The sequence below is a fragment of the Anolis sagrei genome, chromosome 13, assembly GCF_037176765.1.
Source record: "Anolis sagrei isolate rAnoSag1 chromosome 13, rAnoSag1.mat, whole genome shotgun sequence".
NCBI classification, from domain to species: domain Eukaryota; kingdom Metazoa; phylum Chordata; class Lepidosauria; order Squamata; family Dactyloidae; genus Anolis; species Anolis sagrei.
Window position 1 is genome coordinate 13,338,718 of NC_090033.1, and position 17,495 is coordinate 13,356,212.

Genomic DNA, 17,495 nt, shown 5'->3' on the forward strand with positions numbered 1-17,495 from the left:
CCTACACAATATAAAAATGGAAAAAAACAAAGACCAAATTTTATTCTTGCTGACAACAGCAGCTAGAATAATATATGCAAGACACTGGAAAAAGAAAGATTCCCCAGAAGAAGAAGAATGGTTAATAAAAATATTAGATATAAGAAATATGGACAAACTGACGTATTTACTATAAAAAAGAAGGGCATTCCGATGACGGAAACGGACTGGAAACATGTAACAACATACTTAATAAAAGAAAAGAATATGAAAGTGCTTATTTAAAGGCACATGACTGAGGAAATAGAAATAGGGGAGAGCAAGACACAAAAGAAAAAGAAAGAAGAAAAAAGGAAGAAGAAGGAAAAGGATAAGAAATCTCCAAAAGATACCAGGAAGTCAATGCAATGCTCACAAAAGCACACCCCCCCTACCCCCCCCCACTACTCATTTCAAAATTTCTTTTCTCACACCCTCCACACAACAGGAAACCAGCGTCTCTTAACACAACGAGATCCAGGAAAACAGGAAACCGAATCAGCTCAAAGATAAACTGGACACTCCCTATCATATCTTTCTCTCTACCCCCTCTTTCCCCCTCTTTTTTCCCTTCTTTCTTTTCCCTCCGTACAGTGAGAAACTTTTATAAGTTTAAAAGTTTCCTGCACTATCTATCTGTATACCTATATTTTTAAGAAAAGCAATAAAGATTTTTTTTTAAAAAAATGAAAACCCTTATATTTTTAAGACTGTGGGAATAAGTTATACGGGATTCTAGGACGAGAAGCAGATGGAGACGGTAAAAGCCAGGACCGGAAGCAGACGTAACCAGTGGAGGAGATAGGGTACGAGGGAAAGAAGCAGACGTGGCCAGGAAGAGAAGATTGGAAAATGAAGTGAAAAAGATAAGATATTTAGAAGGAATAAGAAAATAAGATTTGATTTTAAAAAGTGATCGAATTCATGGATATTTAAGCAGCAAGAAAGAAATAACAGTGAATTAATTGTTATTAAATTTAATGAATTCAAATTGAGGATTATTGGAATCCAAAGAATTAATTACTCAGAACCAAATAAGGACAATATTAATGAATTAAATATAAATTTGGTGGGGGTAAATATTAAATATTAAATATAAATAGAAAAATAAGGAAACAGATGACCTTTTCTTCCATTGGAGTTAATTAAAGAAATATCCAGATTTATAAATTAATTAAAGAGTAGATGTCATCGAAAGGGAAAGAGGATAAGGAGAAAATTCATTTAAGGAGAGGATCATTAGATACCACTTTCAACATGGAAATATTTTGAAAGAAATGTCTGAAAAACAAAATGCACTAAAGAAAGATATGGCAGATAAACAAGAAGAACATTTTAAAAAGCAAGAGCAGAATTATAATAAGATGACGGAGGAGTTTCAAGAAATGAAAAAAAAAGATGGATGAAGAATTTGGGCAAATAAAAAAAAGATATAACTCAGTTATATGGAGAAGTAAAAGAATTGAAAACCAGTAAAGAAAAAACAGAAGAAGCACAATCCCAGATCCTGAAGAAGATTAAAGGTATAGATAAACAAAAGGAAAAATTGGAGATAGAACAAGAAAAAATATTACAAAGGCAAATGGATTACCATTTAAGATTCAGAAATATACAAGAAGAAAATCAGGAAGATATTGGTCAGATTATGTCGAATCTAATTGCAAAATGCTTGGAGTGTGAAAAAGACGAATTGGAATTGGAGCTGGACCAAATATATCGAGTATCTTCATTTTATTCAAGGAAAAATAAGACAGCAAGAGATGTGATAGTCCAATTCACGCGAAGAAAAACTAGAGATGAAATTTTATATAGAAGTAATAAGAATCCAATTTACTACAAAGAAACCAAGATTGCGGTCTTAAAGGAGTTCCAACAAGCGACATTAAACAGAAGAAGAAAGTATTACTTCCTTACGGATGAATTAAAGAAAAGATCAATCAGATTCAGATGGGAAAGAATTGAAGGCATCATGGTGACATACAAAGAAGAAAGATACTGGTTGACATCTGAACAAAAGGCCAAGGTCTTCTATGAAAATCTAATGAAGGAATCAGAAGAGGGAAAACAAGGAGGAAGAAAAGGGGACAAAAAAGCATTGACACCTGGAAACGGGAATGGCAAGGAAAAAAAGAAGCCAAGATTTGATTCCCCGGAATACTACGGTCGTTTTAGTAAGAGCCAAGGGAGTAGAACGATAACATCAGAAGACCTAGGAGAAGGTGCATATGGCCCGGATGTGACAGTGCAGGGAATATCGGAACTGAACTTGGGCGACATAGGACTAGATACAAACACAATTGGATAAAATGGCGGAACGACAGATTAAATGTTATTCAAACAATATAAATGGTCTAAACTCACCCCAGAAACTTAAAAAAGTCTTCGACAAATTACGAAAGGCGAATCTGGATATCATCCTATTACAAGAAACACACATTTGCCATAAACATGTGGCACATTTGGAAAAGAAAAATTAGGCAAGACATTTTATTCATCCTATGAAAAGAAGAAAAGAGGAGTAGTTACATATGTAAAGAAAAAATTAACACCAGAATTGGCATTTAAAGATGTGGAGGGAAGATATGTTGCAGTAAACATTTTGATGGGAAGTCTGAAAATTTTAGTATGTAACATTTATGCACCAAATGGCCCAAAGACTAAATTCATTCAATTTTTACACTCAAAATTGAGAGAAACTGAATTTGACGAGCTCTTATTGATTGGGGATTTTAATGGAGTGATGGACAAGCAGAAAGACAAGAAGAAGACAAAAAGAAATTTGGGGAATGGTTTATTGCCCCAATTTTTTTTAACTTCAAAAGGAATTTGATCTGGAAGACACTTGGAGAATAAGAAATGAAAAGAAACAGGACCATACTTTTTACTCTCATAGACATCAAACATGGTCAAGGATTGATATGGTTTGGATAAAAAAAAATTAGCTACTAAAATAGTAGAAATGGAGATACTACCTAGAGATATCTCAGACCAGTGTCCATTGGAAATAACAATAAATCACTCTCTTTTTTGATTTTGATTTTTGCTTTATCGTGTTTTTTTCTCTTTTTTTCTTTCTATTATTATTATTTTGGATTTTTGATTTTGGACATTTGACGTTCCTTTTTTCTTCTTCTTTTTCTTATTTTTTTAAAATCTTAGTGGGGTGGGGGTGCTCTCTATTTTTTTCCTACTGTTCTATCTTCTTTTTAAATATTCACCCTCTTTCGTTGTAATTTTCAAATACTTTAATAAAAAACTATTTTAAAAGAAGTTATACAGCGTTGTTAGAAGGAAAAAGAGCCCAGCATTGTTTGAAGAGAGGACACAAGTTGTAGTACCTCAGAAGTATCGTGCTAAGATATTTAAGTTGGCTCACGATGTACCTTTTAGCGAGTATTTGGGCATTAAAAAGACAAAGGAGAGAATACAAACTTGTTTCTTTTGGCCAAACATGGGTCGGGACGTCACCACTTACTGCAAGACATGCGAGACGTGTCAGTTAGAGGGGAAAGCAAAGGATAAGACAAAGGGGCTTTTACAATCCATCACTATAGTCACTATAGTCACCACACCAAAATGTGACTGGATAAGTGACTGGATAAGTTAGGAGGGGGAAAAATTTATTTAAGGAGAGGTATTTTAATCCCTGTCAGGAGATTGAACTTGGGTGTTGAAGGGAGAGGGTGTTTGTAGATTGGAGTGGCGTAGAGGGTTAGTGGAAAAGGCCTGGGATTGGCCAGATTTACTAGCTGGGACAGCTAGTGAGGAGTTTACAGCTATTGGGAGGATAGCTGGGAAGTAGTAAGAGAGATCCAGGCTGGGACTATCTGTGCTGCTTGAGAATTACTTTCAGAGAAACTATCCTGTCAGGATTCTTGTCTGGAGGGAGAAAGAAGAGTTTCTTGTATAACAAAGTCAGAACTATTTATTAGGCTTGGGCGGTTTTGTTCGTTAATTTCGTAATTCGTTATTAATTCGTATTTAAATTAGCTTACGATCCAATATTGAGCCATGCAGGACTACTGTGAGGAGTAATTAAAGATCAAAACAATTTTTCCAATTTATTTAGTATTGTTTTGTAATTGGTTCAAAATTGTTTCGAAATTGTTTCGTAATTGTTTCGTAATTATTTCCGTATGTCTGGTGCAAGTTTTATAGTTGTTTTTTGTTTTATCAAAATAAATTATCACACCAACAGTCAACAACAGAGGGAGAGGGAAGCTTCAGAAGTTCCCCCTGTCCCATTTGGAGTTTTTTTTTTAGCATATTGCACAATCACATCCGCCATTAATGAATCGATTCGTAATTTTATGAAATTTCGTATATTTCGAACTTTTTTAAAAGAAAATTTTGGAATTCTTTAAAAAAATGAAACACAAGGGCCCCCCTAAAAACGAAACGAGTTTAGAACCAAATTTTTCCGTTGTTACCCAAGCCTACTATTTATGTAACCACATGCTTTCTAGACAAATCTCTGTAACAGCCAAACTTTAGTACCTGCATTGTTCCTGTTCTTGTAAACAAACCTTCTTGTTTATTGTTCATCACATCTGACTCAAGTGTGCCTCTGTGCTTGAAGGTTTAAAAGCAGCTTTAAGCAGCGTATGTTTTGAAGAACTAACTTTAAAGGGTACCTCAGAAACACAAGCCTGAGTGCTATCCAATCACTCTCTTGCATGAGTTACCTAAAGTAAGCCAATGGCTTTTTAAATTAATTTGGGATAGGCTGCAAATGGAATAATTTAGTACGGCTTGTAGCTATTTTGATGACCTCGTCTCCGAGACACCTTCCCGTAACCACCCTGCTGATTGCTATAATCACCATAGCCATACTAGTAGTTGTAGCCTGTGTAGTCATAGCCTCCATAACCTCCATAGCCTCCACTGTTGTATCCATAGTTGCCGTAGCCCTGATTCCAGTAATTACTATATCCTGAGTTCCAGCTTTGATTGGGTCCTCCACCTCGGCCACGGGCTCTTCCTGGAAATCCCCATCGGACTCCCCACTGCTGTTGCTGTTGATATTGTTCTTTTGACATGGCTACTTTTATTTCACACTTGCTGAGACCAACATTGTGGTATTTTTTCTCCATAATTTTCTTTACTGGCTCTTCATCTTTGAAAGTAATGAAGCAAAATCCCCGCGCTTGTTGGTTTTGTTGTCCATGGGAAGTAGGGCTGGGCAACCCCGGAAAAATTTGTTTCTAAACTCAATTCATTTTTAGGGGGTTTTTGCGTTTTTTTTAAAAAGAATTCTGAAATTTTTCTTTAAAAAAGTTCGATATTTACGAAATTTCGGAAATTATGAAACAATTTCGAAACAATAAGGAATCGATTCGTTAATGGCGGACGCGATTGCGCAATACGCTAAAAAAACCTCCAAATGGGACAGGGGGAACTTCTGAAGCTTCCCTCTCCCTCTGTTGTTGACTGTTGGTGTGATAATTTATTTTTTTATCACTGATAAAACAAACAACAACCATAAAACTTGCACCAGACATACGGAAATAATAACGAAATAATAACGAAACAATTACGAAACAATTATGAAATAAATTTTAAAAATTCGTTTCGATTTTTAGTTATTCCTGAAAGGTTCAATATCGCTTCATTATCAAAAAAATAACAAATTAATAACGAATTATGAAATTAACGAACGAAACCGCCCAGCCCTAATGGGAAGCTCTATCGATTCCACCTCACCAAATCCTCCAAAGTATTCCCTTATTTTCTCTTCAGGTGTATCTGGAGACAAGCCCCCAACAAAAATCTTTTTAACTGGCTCTGTTGTTTTCATTGCTTTTGATCTTTTAGGATCAATCACTTTGCCATTCAATTTATGTTCTTTCGGACCTTGTCAACACTCTCAGCCTCCTTGAACAATATAAAGCCAAAGCCTCTTGATCGTCCTGTAATAGGGTCCAACTTCAGAGTGCAATCCACAACTTCACCAAATTTAGTGAAATAGTCCTTCAGATCTTTCTTCGTAGTGTCCCAGCTAAGGCCTCCAATGAACATTTTCCCAACGTACCCTTCATCCTCCTCATTCTTGCTGGCGCCTTCGAATTCGTCGCTGCCCCTCCGCCGGCGCCTTCCGCGCAGTCATCTTCGTCGTTCCCTCCGACCGTGACTCCTTCCAGCTGCTCGGCCTCCTCGTCAAAGGCCTCGGCTGCCGCTGCGTCTCCCATGAACTCTTGGTCCGACATATTGGGAGTTAAGGAGAAAGCGGGACTCGGCAAAACGGGGAGAAAAGCCAGCTCAAACTAAAGCAGACGACCGCAGCCTCGCTTTCCTCTTCCTTCCTTCCTTCCGTCCTTTCTCTCACAGTTCCTTTGCACGCCTTCTCCAAGGGTTTTCAGCCTCAAGATTGCAACAAATGTAACCACAAGCGTTGGAGCCAGAAGTTATAAATAAACTGTGTTACTTTGTTATAAAAGAAGAACTAACTTTAAAGGGTACCTCAGAAGCACAAGCCTGAGGGCTAATACAATCACTCTCTTTCTTGAGTTACCTCAAGTAGGCCAAGGGCTTATCAGCACTGCTAGGTTGGGGGGGGGGGGCAGTGCACTTTCAAAAATGGTTTTTCGGCCAGGAAGAAAGTGCCAGCTTTCTATCTTCAGCTTTTTTGGGTTTTGGGGCTTGTAAACGCAGAAGCCTCATTCCAATCTCAAGTGGTAGAGACTTGAGTAAAGACTTTCTGTATATATTTCAGATTTCAATATTAATGTCAAAAATACGTAGTATGATTTTACATAGGATTTGTGCTACATTAGAACAGTCAAGACAAATATCACTTAAGTAAAATAAACATTAAATATTAAATAACCAGAAAAATAAAATAAGGTGTATTTGCTGTGTTTGGGATTTTTATTATTATTTCCCAAATAAATCCTCAACATATTTATAGGGGGCTTGTCTGATATCCTTGGGGAGTGAGTTCCAGAGATGGGGGGCCACCATAGAGAAGGCCCTCTCCCTCATCCCCACCAGTCGCGCCTGTGAAGAGGGCGGGAGCGAGAGCAGGGCCTCTCCAGATGATCAAAGAGATCGCGTGGGTTCGTAAACAGATATGCAATAACTCCCTCATCCCCAGGGCCCTCATCCACATCAATATGAACATCATTATGAACATCATTCACATCAGACACAATCACAAGCTGTCCAGGCTGAGCATCAGGCTGACATACAACACCTGTTGTTGTTCATTCGTTCAGTCGTCTCCGACTCTTCGTGACCTCATGGACCAACCCACACCAGAGCTCCCTGTTGGCCGTCACCACCCCCAGCTCCTTCAAGGTCAGTCCAGTCACTTCAAGAATGCCATCCATCCATCTTGCCCTTGGTCGGCCCCTCTTCCTTTTGCCTTCCACTTTCCCCAGCATAATTGTCTTCTCTAGGCTTTGCTGTCTCCTCATGATGTGGCCAAAGTATTTCAACTTTGTCTCTAGTCTCCTTCCCTCCAGTGAGCAGCCTGGCTTTATTTCCTGGAGGATGGACTGGTTGGATCTTCTCGCAGTCCAAGGCACTCTCAGCACTTTCCTCCAACACCACAGCTCAAAAGCATCTCTCTTCCTTCGCTCAGCCTTCCCTAAGGTCCAGCTCTCACATCCGTAGGTGACGACAGGGAATACCATGGCTTGGACTAGGCAATGGATCTTTGTTGCCAGTGTGATGTCTCTACTCTTCATTATTTTATCGAGATTGGACATTGCTCTCCTCCCAAGAAGGAAGCATCTTCTGATTTCCTGGCCACAGTCTGCATCTGCAGTCATCTTTGCGCCTAGAAATACAAAGTCTGTCACGGCCTCCACATTTTCTCCCTTTATTTTCCAGTTGTCAATCATTCTTGTTGCCATAATCTTGGCTTTTTTTATGTTTAGCTGCAACCCGGCTTTTGCGCTTTCTTCTTTCACCTTGATTAGAAGGCTCCTCAGCTCCTCCTCGCTTTCGGCCATCAGAGTGGTGTCATCTGCATATCTGAGGTTGTTAATGTTTCTTCCAGCCATTTTCACCCCAGCTTCGCATTCATCCAGCCCCGCACATCGCATGATGTGTTCTGCATACACGTTAAAAAGGTTGGGTGAGAGGATGCAGCCTTGCCGTATGCCTTTCCCAATCTTGAACCAGTCTGTTGTTCCGTGGTCAGTTCTGACTGTTGCTCCTTGGTCCTTGTACAGATTCCTCAGGAGAGAGACAAGGTGGCTTGGGATGCCCATCCCACCAAGAACTTGCCACAATTTATTATGATCCACACAGTCAAAGGCTTTAGAGTAGTCAATGAAGCAGAAATATATGTTTTTCTGAAACTCCCTGCCTTTCTCCATTATCCATCGGATATTGGAAATCTGGTCTCTCATTCCTCTGCCTTTTCTAAACCCAGCTTCAACATCTGGCAACTCCTGCTCCATGTCTTGCTGGAGTCTTCCTTGCAGGATCTTGAGCATTACCTTACTGGAATGAGAAATAAGGGCCACTGTACGGAAGTTTGAGCAGTCTTTCGCGTTTCCTTTTTTTGGTATACAACACCTAGCTTGCCTCTATTTCAGCTCATCAGGGGAGGGAGTGGGAAATCTGAGTCACTGTCAGAACTGTATTTTTCCAAGAATTTATGCTTGTACCTTTTGAAACGTATTGCTTGTGCTTGCAACCTTTTTGGCTGAATCATTTTGCCTTCAACCTGGGGAGCTTGTTTCTCTGTCCTGGTTAAGGTGGTTTAGCGGATGCTCACCAAGCACCGACTTCTTAACTGTGGTCATAGCTGAAATCACTACATCAACACCCATAGTAAATAACTTAATCTCAGGAAAAGAGTAGGCAGCTGGGAGGCCTCCAAACCCTCCTTGTGACTCTCTCGGGGGAATCAACAACATTCATTTGTATATGCACATATTTTATCTGGAACAATTAAGCATACAGAAACACCCACCCAAAATGCTCCTTGAACTCATTTACAAGCTGCAAATAACCCGAGACAAACTCATTACAATTTTTATGAAGTCAACTGGCAGCTTCCTGGATCTTTGATCAAGCAACCTTTTGTCATGTAAATCAGATTTGTAATAACATGATTTAATCCAGAGAAGATTAGGCCATGTATTTACATGCGAATTAGAAAAGCAAAATGGCTATCATTACATTCCAGTGATTGAAGGCATGATGATTGCAGAATCTCCTTAGCAATTATGCAAAAATTAGCAGTTATGCAAAATTAATAGCAAAGAGACAAAACTTGAAAAAGGAGGGATCGAAAAGGCACAGAGAGATTTATTTAAATAGAGTATTTTGAGTATAGCAATAGAAACTCTAAATTACTAGCGAATGCAACGCAAACGAAATTAAGCAAAAGAAATTAATAACTGTGATTTAAGGAAAGGATGGAAAACAGTGCACAATAATGGAAGATAAAATACTAATCTTTCAGGAATTTTATCAGGATCTATATACAGCAAATGAAGGACCTAGAAAGAAAATTGAAGAGTATATAGATAAACATTGGAAAATAAAGATCCAAGAAATGGACAAATTAACTATGGAACAAGCACTATCAGAGAAGGAGATTGAGGAAATTATAGATTTATATATAAATATATTAAGGAGGATCAGTGTGGATTTATAGGAGGAAGACAAATGTCAAATTTAATGGGTAGGGTATTAAACGTAATTCATTGTATTAAAAAAAGAAAATTAGTGGCAGGAGTATTAGCTTTGGATATTTATTAGGCCTGGGTAACAACGGAAAAATTTGTTTCTAAAATCGATTTGTATTTGGGGTTTTTTTGTTTCGATATTTAAAATAATTAAAAATTTTCCTTTTAAAAAGTTCGATATTTACGAAATTTCATAAATGGTAAAAAATTAACGAATCGATTTCCGAAACAATAACGAATCGATTCGTTAATGGCGGACGCGACCGCGAAATACGCTAAAAAACCTCCAAAACCTTCTGAAGCTTCCCTCTCCCTCTGTTGTTGAATGTTGGTGTGATATTATAATTTTTTTTCACTAATTAAACCATAAAACTGGCCCAGACATGCGGAAATAATAACAAAACGACCTCAAAACAATAACGAAACGAATACAATATCGAAATACGAAGCATTTACAAAACGTTTTTGAAAATTCGTTTTTTTAATAATTGCTCCAGAATGGTTCGTTATCGTTTTGTAATTGAAAAAATTAATGAATTATTAACGAATTACGAATTAACGAAACAAAACTGCCCAGCCCTAATATTTATAAAGCATTTGATAGTGTATCCTGGCAGACAATGAAATTAATACTAGATAAATTTGGATTTGGAGAAAAAATTAGAAACCTAATTGATAAATTATATTCATAAATGTATGCATAAGTAATGGTGAACAATGGCTTAACAGGCAAAATAGATATAACCCAAGGCACGTGGCATGGATGTCCTCTTTCCCCAATTTTATTCGCAATTGTAATGGAACTATTAACTAATGTAATAAGACAAGATAGTAGTATAAAAGGAAAGGAATAGGAATAAGAGAAATATAAAATAAATTTGTTTGCAGATGATACCCTTTTATCAATGGAACATGCAATAAAACAATGGGAGAAAATTGAGAATTATTTCACAGAATTCGGCTTAATAACAGGTTTACAAATTAATTGGAACAAATTGGAAATGATGACATTTAATTATCGAGGAGATAAAAAAATTTAAAACAGGAGGGGAAAATAAAAATAAAAGAAGACCAATATAGTAAAATTAAAGCGCCACAGCTTGGGCAGGGTGGTCAAACAATCCCACCTCTGCCACCAAAGCAAGGGATGATAAAGTATTATAAATGACCGATGTTATTGGTAGTATTAGCTGCCACCACCTCAGCTTTATTGGTCTGAGGAACCAAAGGTGTGAATGTGTTGTAGGTAAAGGTGTGTTTGCCCTGGGTATCTTCTATTACTCCTTAACTGGCTGACTGAACTTTAAAAGTGCTTGACAGACTGAGGCTTACACCAGCTAAAAGTGAACTAGAAAAGGTTTATTGAGCTTTAAACAAACATCTACTCATAGAATGAGCGGTACAGAAGTGTAATTCAGATGTAGAGACTTAGTTGGATTAAACAGTTAGTTCTACTGACCATAAAGCTTTTAAACCTGTGAGTTTCCTTAAACACACTGTTCTATTTTTAGAAACAGTATCTCTTAGAGAACAGACTCCTGTCTGTCTCACACACAGGGCAATAAGATGTCTTAAACTTCTCCTAAGTTTAATAAGACAAAACTCTCTTTTACTGGTCCTCTCAACACAGTAAAACCCTAGCCTTTGTCTCAACCTTATTCCCTATCCTTAAGGCTCACTTTTAAAAACTCTTCTTTCCCTGTCAGATCCTATTTTAGCTTCCTCTCCTAAAATCCTATTCTTCTGTGTCTGATGTCAAGACACTTCTCTCTCCTGTCAAAACTGACAGCCTCTTTCCCTCTCTCAACCGACTCCTCCCCTAATTGCTCTACCCAATCAGGAGTCGGCTTGACTCCTCCTCCTGCTTCTGTCTGTCTTCCAAGATGACAGCTACTGATATTCAGGCTTTGGCCTGGTCGCCTAAAGGTAGATTTCACTACAACCAAACTATTAAAGGAGCAAAAATTGGCAAACATGAGTATAAAATACATGCCTTTGCAGATGATGTATTAGGAATTGGAGAAGACCCATGTAATAATTTACAGGATTGAATTCAAAAAATAAATGATTTTGGGAAAGTGGCAGGATTTAAGATGAACAGGTAAAAACAAAAATATTAACCAAGAATGTAGAGAAGAAGAAACAAGATAAGATCAAATAATTAATAGGATTGGAAATTACAAAGAAATTAAAATACTTAGGAATATGGATAACGGCAAAAAATGGACAATTGCTTAAAATGATTATGAGATGATCTGGGGAAAAAATTCAGAAGGACTTACAAAATTGGAAAAAAAATTGAAGTTATCCCTGTTGGGAAATATTTCTTTAATAAAAATGAACATCCTGCAAAAACTAATATCTCGATTCCAGAACCTACCTGTAATCAGGAATCAAGTGATATTCAAAAAATGGAATAAAGACCTGTTAAAATTCGTATGGGAATGAAAGAGACCAAGAATAAATTATATAAATTTAATAGATAAGAAAGCAAAAGGAGGTCTGGGATTTCCAGACTTAAAGACTTATCATGATGCTTGCAGTCTCTCATGGATTAAAGACTGGATGTTATTGAAAAAAGAAGCATGTTTAAACTTAGAAGGTAATGACCTGAGAGTGGGCTGGCATGCTTATACATAGTATGATAGAGAAATTAAGGGGGGAAATTTGGAACCATTTTGTTAGAGCATCTTTGTTAAGAATATGGCAAAAATATTAAAGACATTTCTACAATAAAACTCCTTTATGGGTCTCCCTGATGAAGGCCCATCAAAGAAGGTTATTGAGATGGCGAATATGGCCAACATACAAAGACATTTTAGTAAAAAACACAAATAACATAAAATCAGATGAAGAACTAAAAAGGACTTTTTACAACTTTACATGGCTCCACTACCTATTTTAGTCATTATAGCCTTATTATCATTATTTCTTTCCTTATTTTTCCTGGCATTATGTTGTATCAGATGGCCTCTTAAAACCACTTTTAAAGCATCCCAGGTCACTCGTGGTTTTGTCTCAATAGTATCATTTCTTGCTAAATAGTCTTGAATTATCTTCTTGTATTTTTCTTTCTCTTTCTCCAATTTAATTAGATTCTCATTTAACCTCCATTTCCTATACTGATTTTTTTTGGTAAATTATTATTTCCAAGCCTTTGAAGTTTATTAAAGTCCTGAACTTTTGTAGCTAATTTTTTTAGATATCCATGCCATAGCAATCCTTGACCATGATTGATGTCTATGAGAAAAAAGTATAATCTTTCTTTTGCTCATTTCTTACTCTCCATGTATCATTTAAGTCAAATATTTGAGAGGTGTGCTGCATGTTTATGACAAATATGTATTTTCTGGAGAGTTATTACATCATAATTATTTCGTTTCAATTTATTAAATACATTTTGCATTTCAGTAGTGAATTAAGACCATTGATATTATTTGAAAAGCACTTTATTTGTCTCTCTGCCATTTTATTCATTTTCTTCTAAATCTGATCCAACATTACCAATATCCAATTCAGAGATCCCAGTCGCGATTTCCTCCAAACCGACCACTACAGCCTCTAAGTCATTTGTTGTTACTGGTCCCCGTCCTTGTTCCATCGTTAGTGTACTATATTCTTCAGGGGAGTTATATCTTGCTTTTTATTTTTGTTTCCTTTTCTAGGGGTAGATTCTTGTTTGTCTCCTCATTCTGATGCTTGCATTAATTTTTCATAAAAGGCTCTGGCCTTCTCTTCACTCGTTAGCCAATACCTTTTCTCGTTATGTTACCATTATTCCTTCACGCCTCTCCCATCTGTATCTGATTTCTCTTTTTTTTAGTTCTTCAGTAAGAAAGTAGTAATTCTTTCTTCTATTTAAAGTCATTTGTGGGAATTCTTTAAGGATGGGGATCTTATTGCCTTTGTACTAGATGGGATTTTTACCATTCTTTCGTAACACTTCATCCCTTATTCTTTTCGTAGAGAATTGTATGATTACATCCCTTGGCGTCTTATTTTTCCTAGCATAGAATGATGAGATCCCGTAAATTTGGTCAATTTCTTCTTCCAATTCATCTTCCTCAGATTCCAAACACACAGCGAGAAATTTAGTTATAATTTGTCTTATATCTTCTTTTGTTTCCTCTTGTATATTCCTTAATCTTAATTAGTAATCCATTTGCATTTGTAGTAATTTTTCTTGTTCTAATTCCATTTTCTCCTTTTGTTTTGTAAGGAAGTAATGTCTGAATGCATGTAGAAGAGAAGAAACAGGCCTAAAAGGAAAACCAACATGGAGTTCTCGCAAGGCATGAAATGGGATGAACTTGGCAGTCGAAGCGAGGAGGCAGCAAGGCATAACTGAATGACAATGAACAATAAGGTGTGTGGTCAAGCAAGTAAGGAGTGTGCAGGAGGTACCCCATAAGTCATGAGGCCTGGATTGAGGATGTCCTGGACTGGAACAGACTTGAAAGGAACAGAACAACCTGATTATTAAAAAGAAGAAAAGAAGAAAAATGGATTTTGGTCTATAAATACAGGGGACCCCAAGAGCATTCACGCTGCCGATCCATGGCAACGGAGTGTGCGCACCTCCTCGGAAAAGACTGATCATCTTCGCCGGAGGAGGCCTGTGTGTGCCTGAGTATGCGTGAATGTGTGTGTGCATGAGAGCTCTCCTTAATGTGATTCTGATATGATTCTGTGATGATTGTATTTCAATAAATGTTACATGAATAGTGTCACAACCAAATTTGGTTTCTAAAGTGTCTCATTGATCTAAACTACCTTACTATTCCTTGAACACTGCACAAAGAACAGGAACCTCTTTGGGTTCATAACATCCCCGCCAAACGTGCTTGTGACCAAGGTGGGACCGAGAGCAGGGCCTCCCCAGATGATCTTAAAATCCTCAATGGTTCGTAAGGGGAGATACGTTTGGACAGGTAAGTTGGGTCAGAACCATTTAGGGCTTTATAGGTGAAAGCCAGTACTTTGAATTGAGCCCAGTAGCAAACTGGCAGCCAGTGGAGCTGGCTCAACAAGGGGATTGTATGCTCCCTGAGCACCACTCCTGTTAACAACCTGAATGCCGTTCATTGGACTAGTTGAAGCTTCTGGACAGTCTTCAAAGGCAACCCCACGAAGAGAGCCTTGTAGTAGTCTATATGGGATGTAACCACAGCGTGGACTACCGTGACCAACTCAGACTTCCCAAGGTACAAGTTTTAAATGTGCAAATGATCCCCTGGTCACAGTCTTCTACTATTACCCATCTGATGTGGTGCTAGACACCTAGAATACTAAAAACAGGGACTCAAAAAGTTAAGGAAAGGCAACACTTCAGAGCTAGAGGGACCCAGGAGGAAGTGCCCGGATGCAGAAGAGGAGCATGGAAATCAAAGAGGGAAGGAAGAAGGAAGGAGGCTTCTGCTTCCAGTCCTGACTCTTTCCCCCCTTTTCTCTCCCCTCCTCCTCTACTTGCCTTTTTCTCTTACTGGAAATGGAGAGAGAGTTGGGAAGCAGGAATGGCGCCAGGTCATTTTCAGGGGTAAGCAAACAGAATTTTGCCCCCCCCCCCAACCAATCACTGAAAAATAATATAATTAGATAATTTTAAAAATATAATATTGGCCCTCCAGGTATTTTGGACTTCCTACTGGCTGTTTGGAATTGTGGGAGTTGAAGTCCAAAACACATGGAGGACCGAAGTTGGCCCGTGTCATATATATTAGGCTTGGGTAACCACGGAAAAATTTGGTTCTAAACTCGTTTTGTTTTTAGGGGGCCCTTGCGTTTCGTTTTTTTTTTAATAATTCCGAAATTTTCCTTTTAAAATTTTTGAAATATACGAAATTTCGTATAATTACGAATTGATTCCTTAATGGCGGACGCGATTGCGCAATATGCTAAAAAAACCTCCAAATGGGACGGGGGAACTTCTGAAGCTTCCCTCTCCCTCTGTTGTTGACTGTTGGTGTGATAAAACACACAACAACTATAAAACTTGCACCAGACATGCGAAAATAATTACGAAATAATTACGAAAAGATTTCGAAACAATTTTGAACCAATTACGAAACAATACGAAATAAATTGGAAAAATTGTTTCGATTTTTAATTACTCCTCACAGTAGTCCTGCATGGCTCAATATTGGATCGTAAGCTAATTTAAATACGAATTAATAACGAATTACGAAATTAACAAACGAAACCGCCCAAGCCTAATATATATATATGTGTTTCCTATTTATGTACTCACATTTGTTTTCGAACTGCTAGGTTGGCAAAAGCTGGACTAAATCTCAGGCACTCACCCTGATCTAAGCTTCGAACTATCAACCTTCTGGTTGGCAAGATTTATTGCAGCTTGGTGATTACTAGGCCTGTGCGGTTTCGTTCGTTAATTCGTTATTTCGTTATTAATTCGTTATTTTTACCACATCCGACGCGATTTCAAAACACATTTTTAAACCCGGAAGGGTTTAAAAATATCGAAACAGCAGCCCCATATATTTTACGAGCTTCAGCTCGTGTCGTTAATGGGATGGAGGCTGCTGAGTGCTGCTGGTGCCTGGGAGCCAATCCGGCGCTCCCAAGCACCCCAGCAGTAAATGGGGCGGGCGGGGCGAAGGGGCGGCGCGAGCGCACACCCAGTGAGCCAAGCACCGCCCCTGCCTGTTGGGCGCCCGGCCCGCGCGCGCTCACCCTTACAACCAGCCTCCGCACGCCATCCAATCGGCTCCGGCTCCTGCGCCCTCCTCCTCCTCCTCCTCCTGGCACTTCCTGGCTGCAACACAGCTGGGAGGAGGAGGAGGAGGAGGAGGGCGCAGGAGCCGGAGCCGATTGGATGGCGCGCGGAGGCCAGTTGTAAGGGTGAGCGCGCGCGCGCGCCATCCAATCGGCTCCGGCTCCTGCGCCCTCCTCCTCCTCCTCCTCCTGGCACTTCCTGGCTGCAACACAGCTGGGAGGAGGAGGAGGAGGAGGAGGAGGAGGGCGCAGGAGCCGGAGCCGATTGGATGGCGTGCGCGCGCTCACCCTTACAACCGGCCTCCGCGCGCCATCCAATCGGCTCCGGCTCCTGCGCCCTCCTCCTCCTCCTCCTCCTCCTCCTCCTCCCAGCTGTGTTGCAGCCAGGAAGTGCCAGGAGGAGGAGGAGAATGTCCAGGGTGGGAGAAATGAAAGCCATTCAATGCTAATCAAGGTGACCATTACTGCAACATTCACACTTACAAAATGTTTTGTAAATATTTACGAAATTTCGTAAATAACAAAACATTTTTTTGGAAAGTTTTGTAAATATTATAAATATCGAAACAAAAAAACACCCCAATTACAAATCGATTTTAGAAACAAATTTTTTCTTGATCAAACAGGCCTAGTGATTACCCTGCTGTGCTAAAGCCCGACCTATACATGGAACACTTTTTGCCATGGAACACTTTGAAAAACAAGCCCTGGGAACAGCAACAAAAAAGCCCACTGTGTGGTTCAGTTTTCTGGATGACACCTTTACCATTTTGAGCCATAGGGGCTGAGCTTAGCACAGAAGACTAAGCTGCTCTGCTGCAGAAAAGTCCTGCTGGCCAAAAGGACAGCAGTTCAAGCCTAGGTCAGTGTGAGTACCCGCTGTTTGCTCCAGCTCACCTGCTCACCTAGCAGGTTGAAAGCAGAAATTTTGCTAGTTGCCAACCGACCTCACAACCACCGAGGAGGCCTGCCATAGATGCGGACAAAACATCTGGAGAGAATGCTTCTAGAACATGGCCATACAGTCTGACAAACCTAATACAACCCAGTGATTCCGGCCATGAAGGCCTTCGACAATAAAATAAAACATGTGTT

At 39.0% G+C, this 17,495-nt stretch overlaps 1 pseudogene; it reads right to left on the minus strand.

Annotated features, from left to right (window-relative positions):
• Positions 1–5,659: 5,659 nt before the first annotated feature.
• Positions 5,660–6,224, minus strand: LOC132764749 (heterogeneous nuclear ribonucleoprotein D0 pseudogene; annotated as a pseudogene).
• Between the last annotated feature and the right edge of the window lie 11,271 nt (positions 6,225–17,495).